Source organism: Oryctolagus cuniculus, chromosome 16 (genome assembly GCF_051225735.1).
Source record: "Oryctolagus cuniculus isolate XC-2025 breed Fujian yellow rabbit chromosome 16, ASM5122573v1, whole genome shotgun sequence".
NCBI classification, from domain to species: Eukaryota; Metazoa; Chordata; class Mammalia; order Lagomorpha; family Leporidae; genus Oryctolagus; species Oryctolagus cuniculus.
The window spans coordinates 75,972,438-75,995,349 of NC_142882.1; the positions used below are offsets into that span (position 1 = coordinate 75,972,438).

The 22,912-nt window shown below is 41.6% G+C and overlaps 2 long non-coding RNA genes across 3 annotated transcripts in view; both read right to left on the reverse strand.

Moving 5' to 3' along the window:
• Positions 1-12,452: 12,452 nt before the first annotated feature.
• Positions 12,453-17,048, reverse strand: LOC149121830 (uncharacterized). Its single transcript, XR_016222766.1, has 2 exons — positions 16,927-17,048; positions 12,453-15,064 (listed from the first exon to the last, which is right to left on the reverse strand). It is a non-coding gene; the product is annotated as an uncharacterized LOC149121830 (long non-coding RNA).
• Positions 17,049-19,410: 2,362 nt separating this feature from the next.
• LOC103349505 (uncharacterized) overlaps positions 19,411-22,912 on the reverse strand; it is a 36,108-nt gene continuing 32,606 nt past the window's right edge. For both annotated transcript variants that reach the window (XR_016222763.1, XR_011383202.2), the window contains one exon: positions 19,411-19,495. This is a non-coding gene — a long non-coding RNA (uncharacterized LOC103349505). The remainder of the gene's footprint in view (positions 19,496-22,912) is intronic.

Genomic DNA, 22,912 nt, shown 5'->3' on the forward strand with positions numbered 1-22,912 from the left:
GAAACATGTAAGATGCCTGTTCAATCCCCGTACTCAGAAAATCCCCAGCTGGTATTTTGGTGTATTTAATGTCATTGTTTGTTCCCTGGGTTGTGTGTGTTTCTGGTGTATGTGTAACAAAGTGGGATTATATATTACACACTGCATTTGTGTTTAACAAGCCAGCAGGAACAACCTTCCTTGTCCTGATGAATGCTCTCCCTTTTTTAAAAATTATTGTTTAAATTTATTTATTTTCACTTTATTTGAAAAGCAGATGGAGAGTCAGGCCAAAGCCAGAAACCTGGAACTCAATCCAGATCTCCCACATAGGTGGCAGGGACTCAAGTACTTGAGCCATCATCTGCTGCCTTCGCAGGGTACACATTAAAAGAAAGCTGAATTGGTTGCAAAACTAGGATCCAAACCAGGCACTCTAATATGGGATGTGTGCACCCTAGGTGTTATCTAAACCACTGTGCCAAACACCTACTTTACATCTCTTGTCTTTTAAGGGCTACCTATTTCAATGATTTTCAGAGAACTCAAAATTGAGATATAACTTAGAAGGCTCTTCTATGATAGTGATGGATTTTTCAGAGGAAGTAGTTACTGAAATGGCCTCAGAGACACTCAGTTTTGCTTGCATTTTGATGGAGACTGTATCTCGGCTCTCCCATATTCTTTGAATGACAACCACAAAATCTGAGCCTTCAATCTCATTCACCAAGATGGCAAGACCCTGGGCAATAGCCTGGTATTTCTGGGAAGATGCTTCCACTCTGAGAATGCTTTCTCTGAATTTCTGTATTCTTTGCCACTTTGCTGCTGACACAAGTTCAACAGAACCTTCAGTTGACTCAGAGCACCTGCTCCATGCCAGGCATCCATCCCACCGTGACATGACAGAAGCCTAATGATTTACGTGAACATCTCCATGCTTCTTAGTAGCAAAGAACTGGGGAGAGGCAGTCATGAAGCAGCTGACAATACACAGAAAACATATTGAACAGTCAACACCTTCTATTCACATGTAAAATCATTGCTGGGCGGGATTACTAGGGAAGAGACAAGAGGGAGTGCATGCAAGTTTAAATCTGTAACAAAAGAGACGATGCAGAAGAACTAGGAGCAAGATGAGATGGGAATAATTATTCAATCAGAATGATGAAGATACAACACAAAAGCCTCAGGAATCTGTTGGGGCTGAAGAGGGAAGTGTGAGAGAAGCAAGTGTGTAACATTAAAGGAACGAGCTCCACTTCAGAGATTTGAGGTGCTTTGGAGCAAACCTTTGACTACCAGCCTTAGCCAGAGCATGATAAATATGGATTTAACTTTCGATTGAATCTGCCCCCTCAGGAAAAGTTTTTGTTTTAAACTTATACTTTGTAAAGATAGTGTAACTATTTTTAAAACTAGTTTCAACCTCACTCAAATCTAAACTCTACTGATGCTAACACACAGATAACTGTACACCACAGATATTTACTCATACCTTTTCCAAAATGAAAAATTAAACATCAGGCTAGTCAGAGCTCCATATGTGTCCAATTTCCCAGGGAAAAAAATTCCTACTGGTTTATGAATTGGGAAACAATCCTTGTGATGACATTTCCCACCCATCCACCTCAAGTAACTATGAACTAATTCATTGCCCATTGGTGAAGCAATTTTCAGAATACAGAATCTAATGGAAATCTGGAACTGATTCCCCATGCTACCTACCTTGTGACTCCGTGTGAAACTAAAACAAGTCCAAAGGGAACCATTAAAGACTAGGAAAGTCTTCCTCTGCCTCAGTATCATAGTATTTACTTACAGTTAGGTTTCAGTCTGTTTCCAGCAGCCATTTTGTGTATATTTGCATTGAATATATATATATATATGCATGTGTGTGCCTGTGCATTATATAATATTATAATACATCATATCGCTGTCCCCCATAGTACGTTCTTCTGGCTTTAGTAGGCACTTCTGAGACCACACCAATAATTGAATGGAAATCTCAGGAAAGTGTTTTGGCCAATGGTGAATGCCTAGGAGAAGCTCTGCTTCTGTGGTTCCACACGACTCAGTGACAGTCTGCCAGTAGAAGTCTACTCTGGTCTTATACATAGTATCGGGGGTATTTCATCCCCATGGAAAATTCTATTCAGAGCTACTTCTTTGGTGTTCCCAGAGAACTGGACTTTTTATTCTATTTCACTTGAAATGGAATTTCACTCATCTGAGTTTTTCAAGTACAGGCTCCATAGTATAGGTTTTCCAGCCACAATGGTTGGCATGAGCTGACATACAATGTACTCATTGTGATTACTCAGCGATGCTAAGGCTTACATGCGATGCTTCCTTTGGCATCCTTTCTCAGCCCATCCTGGGAAATGAAATGCTTGTTAGATGCTAGATAAGTCACTCTTTACAGTTTCTGTCAGATATCATTCACTGGGGGACAGTAATGTGCCTTATGGAGATACGGTGAATTGCCTGTTTCATGGCACTAATCTAAAAGCATCCTTGGGTTCAATTCAACAGCCTGCCAGACAGATCTTGAAACCATGTAAGAAAAAAGAAAGAATGGGATTCTTATCTAGGAAGTGCCACACTGGAAAACTATGCGAGTGACCTGCTGACTGACCCATGTGTAGATGGATTACGCTAAAACACGAAAAGCAGAAACAGTCATTGTGAGGGGAAAAAAATCACCTTGCATAATGTATTTGCCTAGTTTTACACTTCCTAGTTTTTAAATAGAATTTTCCCATTTACATTAATAAGGGAAATGGTGTTTATCTCAAATAGAACTGTAAAGCAGTTGAGTTTATTTCCAACACTCCTACTCTTCTATTCCTGCCTACCCACTCTCCTTGCTCAGAGCAGCCTCTTGTCCCCTGTGGTAATTTGTGGTTCTCCAATTTTATCCCCCTACAAGTCAGATACCACTTAGGGACAAAATCTGATACTCTCATTCACATTGGATATAAAACTCCCCTACAATGTTAGCTTCACAAGGCAGAGAATTCTTCTTTTGTCTCTGTTGTTCATCAGCATATACCAAACACCTAGAACCATCCCAGCATACAGTAGACAACAGCTACTTGCTGCTGATAATAAGGGTCAATGCTTTTCCTAATCCAGAAATAAGTGCAGTTTTATTAGATATGTTATTAGATGTCTGTGCGTGTGTGTCTGTCTGTCTGAGAGAGAGAGTGAAGGAGGGATCCTTTATTCCATCATTTGACCACCTGCAACCAGCCATGCCTGAACCATCTCCATGAACTTTTCATTTATGTATGGAGTCACCATACAACAGAACAGCATTTGTTCTAAACAATCATGGGTAGCAGTCTTATTTATATTAGCCCCCTTTTCTTTGACAATATGTAAAGTTCTATGTGTGCCTAAAAAATGAGCTCCATTATAATGTCTGAGCATGCTGCATCTACTCTAAGAATTATATTACTCTAAGTAGACTTTGACATCTGTAAAACATGGTAGAAGCTATCGAGTTGAAGTCTTGTCTTTTTAGGAGTTTTGTCTTTAAGTTAGGTCAAATTCTTGAGCAATTTTCTTCTCTTCCCCACCTCTCATCCTTCTCATCTCTAAGAGGAGGAGGGTAGTAAGATAATTAAATAATTCTCTGTTCAGAGCAAATTTCCAGAGACCAAGGAAGGGTATGAAGTGCTATCCCAAATGTCCCTAAAAATCTATGTGTTGGATGCTCTGCATATTTACTGTACAGAAAAAGGGGCTGCTGAGAACCGGAGTGGAGAGGCAAGGAGTCTACACCTCTGATATTTAAGTCAACTCCAACTGTAGAGGGGATATTTGAAAATTTATAAGAAGTATCTGTTAAGCATGAGTACATACCATCTTGTAGGATATTGTGATTTTGTCAATGTATTAGAGTCCTCCAGAGAATCAATAGGATAGATACAGAAACAGAAGTACTCAGAGACTAGGAGAGGGGCTTTATTAATGGAACTGGTGCATGTGACCATGGGGCGGCAACTCCGTGAAAGACTGCAAGCTGGAGCACCAGGGAAACTGATAACATGACTCGGTCCAGAAGCAAAGTCCTCAGAACCAGGAAAATCGATGGTAGAAGTCTCTGGCCAAGAGCAAGGCCTGAGAACCCAGGGGTCACTGGTGCAAGTTCTGGAGTGCAAGGCCAGAGAACCTGGTGTTCTGATGTCCAAGGGCAGGAGAAGAAGGTATCCCAGGTTCAAGGAGTAAGAGAGTGAATTCTCTCTTCCTCTATCTTTTTGTTCTATCTGGGTCCTCAGCCAACTGGCAGGTGACTACTGATGCTGAGAAGGAAATACCTTTATTACTCGGTTCACTGATCCAATGTCTTCTAGAAACATCCTCACAGATGTACCAGAAATGATACCTCACCAGTTATCTGAGTATCCTTTAATCCAATCAAGCTGACACCTGAAACTAACCATCATGGTTTGCCATTTTAGTAACTTGTTTTCCCCAGAGAAGGACAGAGCTAAGGAGAGAAAAAAAGCCTGTTAACTCTAATCCCTCTCATTCTTAACCTAATCCACATTACTCCCATCTTTGAAAATTCCAAAGCCCAAATCTCAGCTCTCTTTCCTCATAAAATAGCACCTAATTGGACTGTCTTGGTGTCTCCCCTATTTTGATGAATGAACAAGGCACACTTCCAATTTATTCTTCTTCAGTTGGGGGTAAGGGACCGTGGCTTGTTCATCTTAGCATCTTTCTCCCATTTGGTGTCATACAAATGGGAATACTTTTATTTAGTTACACAGCCTTTTGTCCCACCAATGACTTCTTGAAACACTTTAACAATCATCCCCATTTTTTGTATTTTTACAGCCTTAATACATTTATTTCATCATAAAGGCAGCTAACTTTTGGGAGTCTAGGCCCCAATACGTTACAGAACTGGAATGACCTATCTCTGCCAGATATAGAAGGGACTTCGAATCAGGGGTTGCAGTTACAAACTAATACAAGGCTCTTGGTGTTGAAATGCATTTACACTTGGCAAATCATTGCTTCTTGTTTTTAGAATAAAAGTCTCTTTAAGAGACTCAAAAAGCTTCTTTGACATCAACTGGCTTGTAAAAAACACCATTTTGATTATTTAAATTTAAATAAATCAAAAACACATGGATTAAATGTCCTTTAAAATACATATGGTTTTTAAAATGAGAGGGAAAGGTGCTTGGCAAAAAAGCAGCTTGGGCTTGATTGAACCCAAAACTTTTCAAAAATAGTTTAAGCTGCTTGATGAGCCCAAACCACCGTTATTTAAAATATAATTTTTTAAAATGTGGGGCAGAAAGATATTTAATAAAATGCTAACATTCTAACTTTCTATAAAATATTATTAATAAACAGTTTGACTTTGAAAGAGTCCATATAATTCACTTAATGGATTCTACAGACTTGCAGAAGTCTTTGAAATTGTAACTCAAGAAAAATCCATGTGGTCCAATACCTTCAGACCTGTTCTTCTGCGAGCTGTAGACCATCCCCAGCCTCCTGACAGCACAGCCCCTGTGTTCCTATTGGAAATGTTCCCAGGCAATCCTGGTACTTGTGAAACTGTGTGTAAGGAGCTGTTAGCTGGTGTGTTTTGCTGTCTTCTACCATATTATTATTTTTTCCGCAAAAAGACATTTAATTAATTCTCATTTCTTGGGTGATGCCATCCAGTTCTCCCTATTTTTCCTCACCCCTCTCTCTCCCATTCTTGTGTTGCCCACACCCCACCACTGAGCTAGGAACTCCTAGGATATAGGCTGTCTACAGAATATTTTCAGAATACTTTGTCTAGAAATATACGCATGGCGTTGATTTCATGGATTTATCATTACTCACGGAGAAAAGTGCTTCTGGTTTTCTATGGTCAGTAACATTATCAGTTATTCATGTGTGCAGATGTAACTAATTAACTACGGAGCACTTTGAGTCTGGGGCTAGGCCTACCAGTAGGTGCAGTCATGCAGTTCCTTATAGAAATTAGTGAAATTTGAATTGCTTCTCCAAAGTGGCAAAAAAAGTGAATCTGGAAAGAGACTCAAGTCTTTTCTGCCTACATCACCTTGCCTTGTTTCTGATCCTTCTTGTTGAGGTTACTCTGATGGAGAAAAGAATCCTTTTCTTTTTTTTTTTTTAACTTTTATTTAATGAATATAAATTTCCAAAGTACAGCTTATGGATTACAATGGCTCCCCCCCCCCATAACTTCCCTCCCACCCGCAACCCTCCCCTCTCCCGCCCCCTTTCCCCTTCCATTCACATCAAGATTCATTTTCAATTCTCTTTATATACAGAAGATCAGTTTAGTATATATTAAGTAAAGATTTCAACAGTTTGCACCCACATAGAAACACAAAGTGAAAAATACTGTTTGAGTACTAGTTATAGCATTAAATCACAATGTACAGAACAAACAAAAAAATACTAAAAGGGATAAAGTATTAAGTTGTTCATCAACAGTCAGGGCAAGGGCTGATCAAGTCACCATTTCTCATAGTGTCCATTTCACTTTAACAGGTTTCCTTTTTGGTGCTCGGTTAGTTGTCACCAATCAGGGAGAACATATGATATTTGTCCCTTTGGGACTGGCTTATTTCACTCAGCATGATGTTTTCTAGATTCCTCCATTTTGTTGCAAATGGCCAGATTTCATTGTTTTTTACTGCTGTACAGTATTTTATAGAGTACATATCCCATAATTTTGAAAAGAATCCTTTTCTGATGAGTGCTGTGTACTCCTAGGTGTGCACACCACAAGCCTCAATTCACAGAGATTATCACTATATCAATATCTACATCAGATCCTTCAAAAGGCTCATGGAACAATGGAATTAAAAATAATTTTATTTTGGTGCAAAAAAAGTTTGAAATCCACGCATGGTTTTTTCATCATATGCATTGTCAATGAACTTTTTGAAGTACCCATGCATATATATGTATATTTGCTTAGCCTAAGCTATGCTTCAACAACCCTAGAATCTCAGTAATCAAAAAACAAAACAAAACAAAAAACAAACAAACAAAAAAAACAGATAAGAAGAACCACATTTCTTTTCTAACTTATACTATTCACCTGTCCCTGGCCACCTGAGACTCAGAACCCTACTGTCTTCCTTCTGGGACCCCAACTGAAGGATCAGTCCCCATCTAGGGCATTACAGAGTGCAGAGGGAAAAGAGAGAGGGCAGTGATGGCTCTGAAAGGTTTTTGCTCACAAATGGAACACATCCTTTCCCTCCATGCCTCCATGGCCAAAGTCAGCCACGATGATGCCACATCATATGTAGATCCAGTTTGGATGTCAGAGTAAAATTGAACCAAAGGTGTATCTTAGGTGTATTCTTCAACCAAAAATTTATATCAAAATCTTTCTATATCTGAAAGGAATACTACTTATATATGTATCAGAATGTAATCTATCAGAATACATATCAGAATGCACTACTACTGCACTGGTTCCCAGACACTTTTATACAAGAAAGATTTCTTCTTGGGGAGTTGATTTCTCACTGTGTCTTCATTGTTCCACGACACTATGCTGCTCTATGGGATTTTTCTACTTGTCACCTACAATATCTTAGCACTAATTTTCCCTTCAGAAGTTTAAATTTAATAAATATAAGGACAATAAAATCCTACACTATAAAATCTCTACTTTTTCAATTCTATCAATTCAATTTTTTCTTCCCGAAAATCATTAGTATGCACAAGCTGAGCTTATTTTATATTTTTATATATTTCTATGAGATTCCTTTTCTAAAGCAATGAAAAATATTTTTTCCCTTTCCCACAACTCAACAAGGCTTAACTGATTTTGTTCATTGGTCTTGAAAAAAAAAATCATCCTTTGGCTTAAACCAAGCATGGAAAATTTTAGCCCCAAAGGAATATTTTGGAAGATAGTTATATAAACAAAAGAAAAAAAAAGAGTTGGATTAAAAAGAATTTTCTTACATTTAACTACAATAATGCCAGCTAATTTAGGGCCACAAAATAAATATAGAGAGTATTTGTTCTTATGATAATAATAAAATAGCTAGCAATCCCTGTAATAACACTAATAATAAACTAGCTAACTTTTATTTCATACTTCTGTGCTAATATTGAGTTCATGAGGGGTCTTCAAAAAGTCTGTGGAAAAACTACACTTGGATTTCGCTTTTTTCCATCTAAAAGAACTCATCTTTTAATTTCACATTTCTGTGAACTTTTAAAGTACCACATCATTTAATTCTCACATCAATCATATGACGTAGATACCCTTATCTGACAACATGACGTGACAAAAGTTGAGGTTTTAAGAGGTTAAGAAACACAGCCAAGATCCCCAAGTTGTTAAATGGCTGATTACTCTATACGCTAAAACTGAATAGTATTCCAATGACTCTCATGTGCGATCCTGCCAGTGGAAAGAGCAACAGCTACCTAGGAACTTGCTAGAAATCCTCCTTGCCAGATCCCCCAACCAACAGAGGAGTCAGGAACTCTAGGGGTTGGGCCCAGAAATCTATTTTAACAACACAAGTCTACAGGCAATTCTGAAAGTTGGATAACCATGGCAGTATCCCATGAACTTGCTCCAACAGTACTTTTTTTTTTTATATAGAAAACTTTTATTTAATAAATATAAATTTCAAAAGTACAACTTTCGGATTACAGCCGTTCTTCCCCCCCCAATAACCACCTTCCCACCTTCAAACCATCCCATCTCCTACTCCCTTTTTACTGAAATCTTTGTCTTTCACTTTTTTTGTTACCTTTTTATTGACATACATTATTCAAACATGAAATAAGTGGAAAGTACACTCTCGGCAGCTTTTGTAGCGTCTGTGAATTTTTGTTTTCTTGCTGGTTATGGTGGATGTTTTATTGCTTAGTGCTGTTTTGTTGTCTTCCTGTAAGAAGTATTAAATTAGCTCTGACAGACTGTTAAGTTACCTGCATTTTAGTTTGATGTTTACAAGACTTGCTTTTAGAATCTGTAGAGTAATCATCACTGTGAGGACAGATTAGCCTTGCTACAAAAACGACTTCAAAAACCCGTGTGATTTCCACTGAATACCCTGACCACCAGTTGTCTGGTGGGAAGTAAATACGAAGCCCTGGGTGAATTCTGAGCAGTTTTGCTCATGAGCTGGTGATGTTTTCTGGAGGTCAGAGAGTTTTACTCCATGGGTGCAGGGCATCGCCTGCGGCAAAACCCCCAGGGAGTCCTGTCACTTTCTGAAGCTCTATTTCTGTTTAGCTGCCTCCCTACTTGGAACTCCCAGCCCCTCCGACGGGTGAACTCTCATCTCCGCCAGCGTGGCTCACCCAGACTGCTGCTGACCTGCTTCTTCCTGTTCCAAATTCAGGATGTGCCTCAAAGCCCAGGCTGGGGTGGTCCATTTATTTATTTTGCTTCTCTTGAGGCCCACAGTCCTGCATCGCCTGTTGTCCAGTGTTTGGAAAACACAAAGTTGTTTATGTGCTTGGTCCTTTTCCCATGTGCTTTAGGTGAAAAAGTAAGTCTAGTCCCTGCTGCTCCATCATGGCCAGTAGCAGAATTTGACTACACGTTTTCAGGAAGGAATTGACAGCTGATTCTAAAAGTTACTGTAGAAGCAAAGGCTGTAGAGTAGCCAACATAAGAACAATAAAGTTGGAGAACTTACACTGTATTTCAGAATGTACTGTAACTCTGCAATGTGATATTAGTGTAAGAATAGATTATGTACTCACAATCAGAATGATATAACCCCCAAGGAGGCAGAAATTCATTCTTGGAGGGAAAAAAAATCTTATTTTTTCATATATAAAGATTATGTGCACATATTAGACATGAACAGATATACAATGAATCTCTGATATTTAAATTCATGGAGGAATGTGGGGAAGTCTTCTCAACAAACATTGCTGGAAGAACTGGGTATCCACATGCAAAACAGTGAAGTTATGCTCTTACCTAACACCATAGGCAACATTGACTTAAAATGAATCTGTGATCTATGTAAGAACCAAAACTGTAAAACTCTTAGAAAAAGACATAAGGCAAAATTTCATGGTATTGAATTTGGCAATGGTTTCTTGGAAATAACACCAAAGGCATTTTTGACAATAAAACAAAAAATAGATAAATTGGAGTTCATTAAAATTTTAAAAATTCAAGCATCAAAAATCCCTACCAACAGAATAAAAAAAGATAATTGACATAATGGGAGAAAATATTTACAAATCATATATCTGATAAATGATAGCCAGAATATGTAGATAATTAAATTTTAATTACAAAATCAAATTTAACAATGGGCAAAGGATTTGAATAGACATTTCTGCAAAGAAGATATACAATGGAACAATAATATAAGAAAATGATGTTCAACATGGCTAATTATTAGGGAAATGCAAATCGAAAGTTCAATGAGATATGACCTCATGCCTATTAGGATGGCTACTATAAAAAAATGCAGAAAATAACCAGTGTGGGCAAGGATGTGGAGAAAGTAGAACACTTGTGCACTGTGGCTAGGAATAAAATGGTACAGCCCTTTTGGAAAATGTTGTGGTGGTTCCTCAATAAAATGAAAAATAGAATTATTATATGAGCTAGTAATTTTAGTTCTGGGTACATACTCAAAAGAAGAGATATTTGAACACCTATGTTCACAGCAGTGTGATTCGAAATAGCTAAAATGTGGGAACAAGACATTTGTCTATCAACAGATGAATGAACCTGCAAAATGTGGTCTACACATACGATGGGATACGGCACCATCTTAAAAAGGAAGGCACATACATACACTGACATACACCACAAACAACATGGTGAGCCAAGCGGACACGAAGCTGAGTGAAATAAGCCAGTTGCCTGAGGACAAATACTATGGAATTCCACTTAAATGAAGTGGTTAGTATCTGAAAGAGGGAACAGCGAATAGTTACTTTTAATGGGTATAGAATTTCAGTGTTACAAGCTGAAAAGAGTTCTGAAGATGGATAGTGGTGATGGTTACATAACAATATATATGATAGAAAATGGTTGATAGAAAATTTTATGCTACGTGTATTTTACCCAATAGGAAAAAAAAAAAAGGTTAGAAAGAAAGTTCATGAAGGAGAAGGACAATTAAGAATAAAAATGTTCAGAAAAGCTCCTGGGGGGGAGGGGTCTGATAATAAAAGAGACTGAGAAACAACTAGATAAATAGAACGGAACAGAGAGAGTCCAGAAACAGACCCCGACACAGCACTGAATTGAATTTTGTCAAGTCACTAATGAGGAAAATCTTTTTAACAAATAGGGATGTAGCTGGATGTACAAATGGAAGCAAACAAAGCTGAGCTTCTATCTTCCTCCATCTGCAAAAATACATTCACAATGGACCGTGGTCAAAACATAAAACCTCCTAAGAACATCTTCACAACATTGAGAAGACAGAACGAAGATCTTTTTGGAATAGGAAAGAAAATATCAGTAAATAAGACATCATTAGGAAGCAAATAAATAAGTCACAGACTTGGAAAATGGTTGAAACACATATGCCTAATAAAGGAATCCCATTCACAATATATGAAATGTTCCTTCAAAAGTAACAATAAAAGAATGATAATAATTTAGAAATGAGCAAAAGACTTGAACAGTCACTTTATAAAAAGGCAAATACAGTGCTAACAGGCACAAGAAATGATGCTCAAAATCGCACTTTATTAATTGTTAGATTGTTAAATTAAAACCACCTATTTGAAATAGAAGTGTTAAAATGAAAATGATTGTCAGTACCAAATGTTGGCATCTAGGCATCTGATATATTGCTGGTGATTATGTCAAATGAAACAGCCTCTCAATCAGTTTCTTACAGAGTTAAATATACATTTACACGAGGACTCAGTAATTCCATTCTTGGGTATTTATGCTACAGCAATGAAAAAAGGCCTCTTCCCACAGGGAATACATGGCAGTGTCTGGAGACATTTTTTATTGTTACAACTGGGGGTGCAACTGAAAGCTAAATACCTTATAACGCACTGATTACCCCATACCCAAGAAAGGGTTCCCACCTTAAAAGTTAGTAGTGCTGAGGTTGAGAAACCCTGATCTGCACAAAACCTTACAAATGAATATTCTCAAAGCTTTCTTCATAGTAGCCCCAACCCCGTCCCCCCACCCACACACTAGGAAATCTCAGCCATCCATCAAGAGTTGACTGGATAAACAAATTGGGATGTATTCATACAATGGAATAGTAATCAGCAAACAGAAAAAGCAAGCAACTGAAATGTGCAACCACATGGATGAATTTCAAAAACGTTTTCCAGTGAAACAAAGCAAGACATAAAAATAACACCACTGACTGATGCCATTCATGTGAGCAGTCAGGGAAATGAGACAGGGAGCAGGTCAGTGGTATCCTGGAAGTAGTGGCAGAGGGAAGGGACTAGGTGTAGAGGGGGTTTTGTAGTGATGGAAGTGGTTTTTTTTTTTTAATTTTTATTTATTTATTTTTTGACAGGCAGAGTTAGAGAGAGAGAGAAACAGAGAGAAAGGTCTTCCTTCCGTTGGTTCACCCCCCAAATGGCTGCCACGGCTGGCCCACTGCATCAATCCGAAGCCAGGAGTCAGGCGCTTCCTCCTGGTCTCCCATGCAGGTGCAGGGCCCAAGCACTTGGACCATCCTCCACTGCACTCCTGGGCCACAGCAGAGAGCTGGACTGGAAGAGGAGCAACCAGGACAGAATCCGGTGCCCCAACCGGGACTAGAACCCTGGGGGTGCCGGCGCCATAGGCAGAGGATTAGCCTACTGAGCCGCGGCGTTGGCCCCGTTGGAAGTGTTTTAGATCTTGAGTATGGTGGTGAATACATTAGATAAATTTTGTATCAAATTTTATTGAAATGTACCTTCAAAATATGAGTATCTTGTTAGAAATTTTGCATCTGTAAAGTTGTTAGCAAAAAAAAAATAATCTAGGCTTACATGTTATTTGTAGATGTTTGGGAGGAAATGGTTATCTCAAAAATCGGAGGTCTTTTAATCCAAGGGGATAGTTTCTCTCTCCAATTATTTAGCTCTTCTCTAACTTCTCTCAGCAAAGTTTTGCAATTTTCAGCATAGAAGCTTTGCATATCTTTGTCAGATGACTAGATAGTTGATATTTTATGTTGCAAATAGTATTTCTAAAATTTCATTTTCCAATTGTTTGTTGCTACTACACCTGTTTGAGTTTAGCTTACAAATCTATGGAGAACTACTGACAGGAGGTTTATATAGGTACAGCAGCACCATTTCAAAAACATGTCTGAAGAGATGTGAGTTTGTAAGACATGTTCCAGCAAGCATTATGCACTGTGTGTTTAGCAATGTCTTCTAGGTTTCCAGCACACTCACCACCATCGTATGCTAGGTTCCTACAGTGAAGGAGCCTCCCTCTGTAAGTCCAGGACATTCTGTGCGGCAGCTACGGAGGCTCCCTGCTTGTATTTCTCTTCAACAGTTTTCCAATCATCTGCAAGGTGTGTGGTTCTTTCCTGGTTTCTAGCCGCAGAGGTCACCACCATCTTGCAAGGAAGTCCCCGGCCAATGCCTGGTCATGGCTGGGCACTACGGTCTGGCCAGTTCTGCCCTGTTGTCTTCGCTCTGCAGTTCCCTGTTAAGTTGCCTAGACCTTGTTGCCTGTTTCTCATCCCGTGAGGCCCTTCCTGGTGAATTCTGCTTCCCGGTCCCCTTTCTTCCACGGATGCCAGAGCTGCATCTCAAGCTGAAGGCTTTTGTTTCCATTCTGCCCTCTCTCACACAGGTGCACTTCCTCCACTGCCCTGCCCCGAGTCAGGCACTTGCCCTCCACTCCGTTCCACCGCAGCATCAACTCCCTCCAAGACACAACCAGATTTTCATGATATGTTTGAGGAACTAGAACCTTTTCATCCGCTGCCTTGTCATGTTCACCAAACATTAGCATCCCCTTCCCACACTGGAGGGGCCTTTCTCAACCATTGAGAGTAAAGCTATGCCCCTAATTAAGCATTTATACCCAGCCATGGTATTTGCTGCCTCTGTTCTGAGGATTCCTGTATAAGATTCAGACGTTTTTTCCAGAAGGGTCCTTACGCATGGATTACAAATCTACCCAAGGTCTTTGTCTTGGATCTTTACGCTCTCTTCCCAAAGACTACATTGTATGTTACCCGTGAGTCATTCACAGCTGCACAGCCCTCAGATTAATATATCTGCCCATCAAGCTGCAAACCACTCTCTTGTTGGCTGGGAACACTGTTGAGTTTTCAATCTCTCATCGTAGGAAGGCTTTAAAAAATACTGCCAATTCTTTATGCTTGGTTTGAGTTGCAAGGCTGAGATTAGGAAAAGGAAAAAACATAGCATTTTTCTCTTCAAAAGTTCTTTCTTTAATGGAATATGTTGTTTGAAGGCTTTTGTCCAAGTCTCTAGGGTCTACAGCAGTAAAGGATTTCTGGATTTCTCATCTCTCACTGGTTTTCTGAAAATGCACAGATATAGAGTGGTTCTTATTTAGACCCTAACAGCATGGCCGTGCTCTCCTTCCACTCCTGTGTGGTCTTCTCAGGAAAGGGAAATCGCTCTGTGGCTTCCCCACTACCATTCATTCATTCAACAAATATTTATTCAACGCCTACCGTGTGCCAGGCATTTTAATGTGTATTGCGTTTTATTAGACAAAATAAAACCCAAGAGCAAATTTAAAGCAAAGCAGAATTGTCATGTGCATTTTAAAACTTGGAAGAGCAGAGGTATTTTGTTTTGTTTTGTAGCAGTAGGTCAATGAGGGACTGTGTGAAGTGGTGGCGGGGAAAACGGGTGCAGTGAGACAGACAATCCGCTGCCCTCCCAGAGCTGCCTGCGTAGTAGAGACGTTGACACCAGGCTGCCTCTCATGCCACTGAGACAAACTGGAGCTTTGGCTGCGCACACCCCAAGCCTCTTCTTTCACAGAGCCCTCGATTTCTGGGTGGCCCCATTCTTTCAGTTGCTTGTGTAAAAAAAGTTTGGAGTTTTCTTTGCCCCTTCTCTTTCATACTCTCATCTGGGCCATCAGAGAGTCCTACTGACTCTACCCTCAAAAAAAAAAAAAGAAAAAACAATGCTCAGAATCCAGCTGCTGCTCATCATATTTCCAGACCCCTGTCATCCCACCTGGGATACTGAAGTCCTCTAACTGGATTTCCTGCTTCTGCTACCAGCACCCATAGTTTATTCTCAGGGGGTACCCATAGTGCTCTAGGGTTACTTCTTTGCTTAAAATCCATTGCTTTGGGTATAAACAGAGACCCAAGCCCTTCTACAGATGTTCTAGCCCCTGTGTGATCTGCCCTCCTCATCTCTCAGATCTTCTCTCCTATTACTCTTCTACTAATTTGTTTCTTTCTCGCTCACTGAATCTCCAGCATATGCCTGACCCAGGGCCTTTGCACCTCTTAATCCTTCTGCCAGAGAATAGAGCTACATCGTGGCTTTCTCCCTTGACGTTCAGGCTTTGCTCAGATGCCACCCTTACACTGATGCCTTTCCTAGCCACTCTGTCTGAACTTGCACATCCCCTTATACCTCTTCCCATTTGCACAAGACACCCACAGAACTGCGTTTCTCATTGAGTTTTTCTCTTTAGCCCCAATATCTATCTAAAATCCCAGTATCCCAATCACAGCTGACTGAGATTGTAAACTCTATATAGATGTGAATTTTTGCCTCCTTTGTTCAGTCTTTTATGCCCAGCACCTAGAACAGCTCAAAAGTGTTTGTTAAGTGAAATGAATCTAAGAAAATATCAGCCAATTTCTAGAGTGGGATGTATTTTGCTTTTTCTGGTTGCTACACTGGAAATCCAAAATGATCCTTTTGGTGTTAAACAAAATAAAAATCAATGCTTTAGCATATATGCATAGCAGTCTTTTTTACACACAGGTACTTCAAAAAGTTTGTGGGAAATGGAATTAAATACACGTATTTTACTGAAAAACATTTAAAAATCTATGCTTAGTGTTCTCACACGATGCCTTTTCCACGCACTTTTTGGAATGCCCCCATATATCTTCCTTTTAAGGTATCTCACATCCAGTATATACCATAGTTAGAAGGCCTACTACTAGGGACTCTGTTGCAGGACATGCCACAGTTCTCCCAGTAATTCCAATATTCTATTCCTATCGCCAAAACTTTTTGTTTTTATTCCAGCCCATCTAATGCTTTTAGGCTTCTGTTAAAACCCATTTGCTTATGTAAGTCTTTAATGAAATTGGGTAGAATCAGCACCTTTGTGAATTATTTGCCTCTCATTCGAAGCCCCCTGACTCTTCCTCCCAGTCTGGCTTCGCGGACCCTTTAGTGGTGCCCTGTGACTCCTCTGTCAGTCATGCTTCACATCTGTGTCCTTCTCAGTGGTGAATTCTTTCCCGAGTGCAGGATTTGCTAACTCATAGAGCACTTCAGTGGACAAATGGAGAAAAACTCACACCAAGCATCAAAGGAGACGCCCTCCCCACCCATTCTTATTTGCCACTGCAAACTTGACTCCTAATCAGCACAATGAATGCAGTTTGCCTTAGATCAATTAGGAACAACTGAGATGCGGGCACGAACGTCATAGAAACAGCTCCGTGCACGCCACTCCAACCCTTGCTGAGGCCCCATTCGCTCTTGACCGACTTCTGCAGCACCCACGCTCTCTCAACTCTTCCTCCGCAGCCACCAACAATTATCTCAGGAAAAAAAATCTAGATTCCTCAGCGGGATACAGGAGGCCTTTTGTGACCCAGTCCCTGCCTCTGTCATCGGCTGCTCCGATGATTCCAAGACTGCTCACTGCACTGGAGCTTCCTGAACAGCCCATAACCACATCATTTCTCATTTCTGCTGATGACACTTCCTTGGCCTGCACTCCCCCCTCCCCACGAATCTACCCGATGCACTCCTCACCATCTCCTAGGAGGGCATCGGTGAAGGAACTCAGCGTAGAAGACTCCTTATCCCCAGCTCTGCTCTGAGGAAGGTTTGGGAGATAAATAACACTTGGATTAGGACTGGGGCACAGGTGGTCCGTGCACCTAGTGGGGAGGCTAATAAAAAGCCCAGCCTGGGGCAGCTGCCAGCCCACTGCAGCAGGGCTCACGGGAAGAACATTCCCTGACAGCCTGAGACCCTGGGGAGGCGCTGCTACACGTGCACCTTGTGGATGGCAGGTCCCAACGAAGGAAACAGCTCAGGAAGCCCATCCCTCTTTTTCAGACTTACCATGCAAGCGAGTCATTTTCTATTCACTGGGACAGAGTGAGGAAAGGGGACCGAGAGGCCAGGGAAGCACTTTTAAACATCCTCCACGTGGACACTGGATCGAGAGGAAGGCAGCCCAACCTTCCTCAGGTCGGATTCCATCGTTTCCTCCTCTGCACACCCTTCCCTGACTGGGCTGACTCAGCTCTTTCCCCGTTACCGGGTCTCAATCAGGGGCCATTTCCTTCCAGGGGCCATCTGGCCATGTCTGAGATATTTGGGGGTATCTCAAGTGGGAGAGGAGGTGCTACTGGAGCTAGTGTGCAGGGGACATGGGACATCTTCCACCATCAATTGTTGTCTGGTTCAAAATGTCAATAATGTTGGGGCTGACCAACTCTGTCATAGGCACCCACTGCCCTAATTTGTACCCTTACCATCCCAGAGTCCTGCAGGGCAACTGTGTTTTCAGTTTTTGGAGTTCTGGCACTCAGTAGATAATGAGTAAATATTTGTAGAAAGTTGGAATGAGTGAATGAATGAATGAATGAATGGGCTGAATCATAATCATTAAAACTACAGGAGAGGCCAGAGTTGTAGCCCGGTGAGTAGAGCTGCCCCCTTGCAATGCTGGCATGAGCCCCTGCTGCTCCGCTTCCCATCCAGCTCCCTGCTCAGGCACCTGGGAAAGCAGTGGAAGATGGCCCAGGTCCTTGGCTCCCTGCCACTCACATGGGAGACCCAGATGGAGTTCCAGGTCCCTGGTTTCAGCCTGGTCCAGCCCCGGCATTTGTGGCCATGTGGGGAGTGAACCTACAAATGAAAAAAATCTCTCTGTCTCTCCTTTCTATCTGGCATTCTGCCTTTCAAATAAATAAAATAAATATTTTTTTAAAAAGGGCATTCATCAAAATTTTTAAAACTACAGGAAAATGTCAGCTAGTCCTCTGGATGACATAGATACCATTTATACCTGGGGCTGCTCAATTGAGGCTGATTCATGGAGTTTATGAACTTCTAAGATTCCAGGTAAAAAACTTCCAGGTGTATACTCACACTTGCATTTGTTCTGAGAGGGCCTCAGCTTTATTAGATTCTCAGATGTGACTACTAGCTTAATAATGTTAAAAAACCTATTTAAGATATCAGGTAAAAGTGCAGGTGGGAGGGAGGGTAGGGTGGGAAGAATCACTATGCTCCTAAATTTGTACTTATGAAATACATGAAGTTTATATACTTATATAAAACAAGTTGAAAGAGCAGTTAAAATTCATATCTTGAGTGTTGGAGTGTTAACCCTCCCCCCCACTCCCTTCTAGAAAACATCTAGCCACACCTGTCCACCCTCAAGAGATTGCCTTGGGCATATCATTTTGACCATTTCATGGCTAGCTAATCTATAGATCAATATTTCCCATCTCTCAGACTTGGTTTCCTCATTTGAACTAAAAGGTAATAATGGTGGTAATCACCTCAGGAGAGTCTCAGGTATTTCATGCAAACTCCCCACAAGTATTAACTATTAGCATCTGAATACTTTCAATGGTATTAGTTGGGAAGAGCAGGAATCCTCTGGTTGACCACACTATTGTTTCAGTTTCTTGGTGATGTCAATAAAGTGTGCTTGGGAGCTGCGCTTTCTCTTTCAGTATGGAGACAGAAACATCTTGACATTTTTTCCATTGAGCAAGAGGAAAAGCTTGGGGTTTAATTTTTTTTTTTTTTTTTTTTTTGACAGGCAGAGTGGACAGTGAAAGAGAGAGACAGAGAGAAAGGTCTTCCTTTGCCGTTGGTTCACCCTCCAATGGCCGCTGCGGCCGGCACACCACGCAGATCTGATGGCAGGAGCCAGGTACTTCTCCTGGTCTCCCATGCGGGTGCAGGACCCAAGCACCTGGGCCATCCTCCACTGCACTCCCGGGCCACAGCAGAGAGCTGGCCTGGAAGAGGGGCAACCGAGACAGAATCAGGCGCCCTGACCGGGACTAGAACCCGGTGTGCCGGCGCCGCTAGGCGGAGGATCAGCCTGTTGAGCCACAGGGGTTTTAATTTCATGTTGGCAACTACTAATCAAAATTACTGCTTAATTACCCAATTCTCCAATTCACTTGTGCAAAAAAAAAAAAAAAAAAAAAAATAGTTCAGTACCTGGAGTGGCTGCATTTTCACTAAATTATTTGGAATTATATCTTTTTAGTTTTGCGAGTTATTTTTCGTCATTTGATATTACTGATTCTCAGAAGCTGCTGGGTGGGTGCTGATCCTGCGGAGGCATCTGTGTAAGGGAAGGGAGAAAACCAAGGCACAAATCAGCTTCAATGCCCTAACCGATCTGGCCGCTGGTTAGATGTGCAAATACATTCCGCCAGAAAGGAAACAAAGCCAGTGTGCCTGGCTTGGCTTTCTCAGGGTGTATCTGTGTGCATGCATGTACTCAGTACTTGGCGATCACAGGAGAACTAGCAGGAACAACTGGACAGTGAAACATTGGGATTTGTATTTTCTCCCTTTATTCTCCAGAACCGTTGTGTTCATCACACTCTTGCATCCTTGGCTCCTTGATTTAACTTTAATTTGTTTCAACACCAGTGGCTGCTTTACCAATAGGCAGTCATTTGGATACTCATCCTGGTCTGTTTATGTCATCAAGTATGCACAGGACTGAACTGTGTTCATGTCTGCATTGTTTGGTAACACAACAAAATTTCTATTTTTTTATATTTAATAATTTTTGACATTTTGCCATATTCACTTCCTATGTAAATATTACACAGACACATCATTGCTCTTCAAAGTGGGGATATTAATATCACATACTGTGGGATTCATGACAAGGATCATAAAGTGAGGAAAGAAGGGTATATTATTACATAATATGCTGTCTTCACTGAAGACAGCATTATAACTATCAAAACAGCAGAATGTTTTGAAAATCTACCCATGTTGCTCTGTGTGCACACATCTAGTGTGTTGCTTCTAAATAAGGCACATTTACTATATTTTTAAAATGTAACAGAAAATGGAATTAAAATTATGAGTGTATTTTGGAGCAAAAAATGAAATCCATTAATAAATTTTTCATAATATGCATTTTCCACTTATTATGCAAAAATATTTTGCACCAGAAAGGTTTTTTACACCTCATTGAACTCCTACTGTTAATTCCGTTTTCCCATGAACTCTTTGAAGTACTTTTGAATGCCTTTCTCTCAGACTGCATGCAGCTCCCCTCCCCCCCACTCTCACCACATCACACCTTGTATGTACAAGACAGACTAAAGGTCTAGGAGAACACCTTCTGGACTCAGATCGGCACTCTGACATGGGATGCCGGCATTGCAAGTGGCAACTTGACCCACTGCACCACAGTGCCAGTGCCAGGCAGTATGGGTTGTGCTTCTTTGCTTCAAAAAGCCATTCCTCAGCTGGTGCTGTGGCATAGTGGGTCAAGCCACCACCTGCAGTGCTGGCATCCCACATGGGCACTGGTTTGAGTCCTGGCTGCTCCACTTCCAATCCAGCCCTCTGCTATGACCTGGAAAAGCAGTAAAAGGTGGCCCAAGGACTTGGGCCCCTGCATCTGCGTGGGAGACCCAGAAGAAGATCATGGCTCCTGGCTACAGATCGGGCCAACTCCAGCCATTTGGACCATTTGGGGAGTGAACCATCAGATGGAAGACCTCTTTCTCTCTCTTTCTCTACCTCTGCCTCTCTATAACTCTGCCTTTTAAATAAATAAATAAATCTTTAAAAGAAGGAAAGGAGAAAATATGTCTTTACATTTTATTTTGTTGGCTTTATGCTTTTACCTTGCATCTCTTGGTCTTTAATTCCTTGGGAGTACATGTTTATGTGTGGTGTAAAGTACATCATTACTTCATTTTCCCTATCTGATCAGTCAGCTTAGCCAGCATCATGAATTTTTTGCCATTGATTTGCGATGCTTCCACAACGATATAGCAAGTCACATGTACAGGCATCCATGTAAGCTTTCTGTTCAGTCACTGCTCTATTTGTTGTTGTGCAAGTATCACAATTTTTTTTTTTTTTGACAGGCAGAGTGGACAGTGAGAGAGAGACAGAGAGAAAGGTCTTCCTTTGCTGTTGGTTCACCCTCCAATGGCCGCTGCGGCCAGCACAGTGCGCTGGCGCAGTGTGCTAATCCGAAGGCAGGAGCCAGGTGCTTCTCCTGGTCTCCCATGGGGTGCAGGGCCCAAGCACTTGGGCCATCCTCCACTGCACTCCCAGGCCACAGCAGAGAGCTGGACTGGAAGAGGAGTGACCGGGACAGAATCCGGCGCCCCAACTGGGACTAGAACCCAGTGTGCCAGCGCCGCAGGTGGAGGATTAGCCTATTGAGCCACGGCGCCGGCCCCACAATGAGTTTTTAAAAAAGATTTTATTTATTTATTCGTTTGAAAGGCAGTGTGACAGAGAAAGGGAGAGGCAAAGAGAAAGATATCTTCTATCTACTGGTCCACTTCCCAAATGCCGGCAACAGTCAGAGGGGGAGGCCAGGCCAATGCAGGGGCTAGGAACTCCATCATGGTCTCCCACATGGGTGACAGGGGCTCAGGTGCTTGGGCCATCATCTGTGCTGCTTTCCCATGCACATTAGCAGGGACTGAATCAGAAGCGGAGCAGCCAGGACACGAAGCAGTGCCCCCATATTGGATGCCAGGACACAAGCAGTGACTTAATCTGCTGCACCACAACACTGGCCCCAGTGTTGTTTGTATTACTAAGAATTGGTGGTGTGGCTTTTTTGTTTTACGATTTATTTTATTTATTTGAAAGGCAGAGTGAGAATGAGAGTGAGAGAGAGAGAGAGAGAAAATATCTTCCATCTGCTGGTTCACTCTCCAAATGGCTGAAATGGCCAAAGCTGGGCTGATCCGAAGCCAGGAGCCATGATCTTCTTCCAGGTCTCCCACACGTGTGTAGAGGCCCAAGGACTTGGGCCATCTTTTATTGCTTTCCAGACCATAGCAGAGAGCTGGATCGGAAGAGGAGCAGCAGGGACTTGAACTGGTGCCCATATGGGATGCCAGCACTGCAGGTGGCGGCTTTACCCACTATGCCACAGTGCCGGCCTCCGTAATAGTTTTTTAAAAACATAGTTTCTAGCAGGTTATTTTTCCACAGTTATTTGAGTAATATGGACTTTTTGTCTTTCAGTCCATTAATATGGAAACTTTGTTATGTTAAACCACTTTTGCATTCCCAAGATAAAACTTGCTTGATCATCATATTGTTTTTTAAAAACACAGTGGTCCCGGCCGGCGCCGCGGCTCACTGGGCTAATCCTCCGCCTTGCGGCGCCGGCACACCGGGTTCTAGTCCCGGTCGGGGCGCCGGATTCTGTCCCGGTTGTCCCTCTTCCAGGCCAGCCCTCTGCTGTGGCCAGGGAGTGCAGTGGAGGATGGCCCAGGTGCTTGGGCCCTGCACCCCATGGGAGACCAGGAAAAGCACCTGGCTCCTGGCTCCTGCCATCGGATCAGCGCGGTGCGCCGGCCGCAGCGCGCCGGCCGCGGCGGCCATTGGAGGGTGAACCAACGGCAAAGGAAGACCTTTCTCTCTGTCTCTCTCTCTCACTGTCCACTCTGCCTGTAAAAAAAAAAAAAAAAAAAAAAAAAAAAACACAGTGGTCCCAATTTAATGATGATTAGACTTGGAATATTTTGGACTTTAT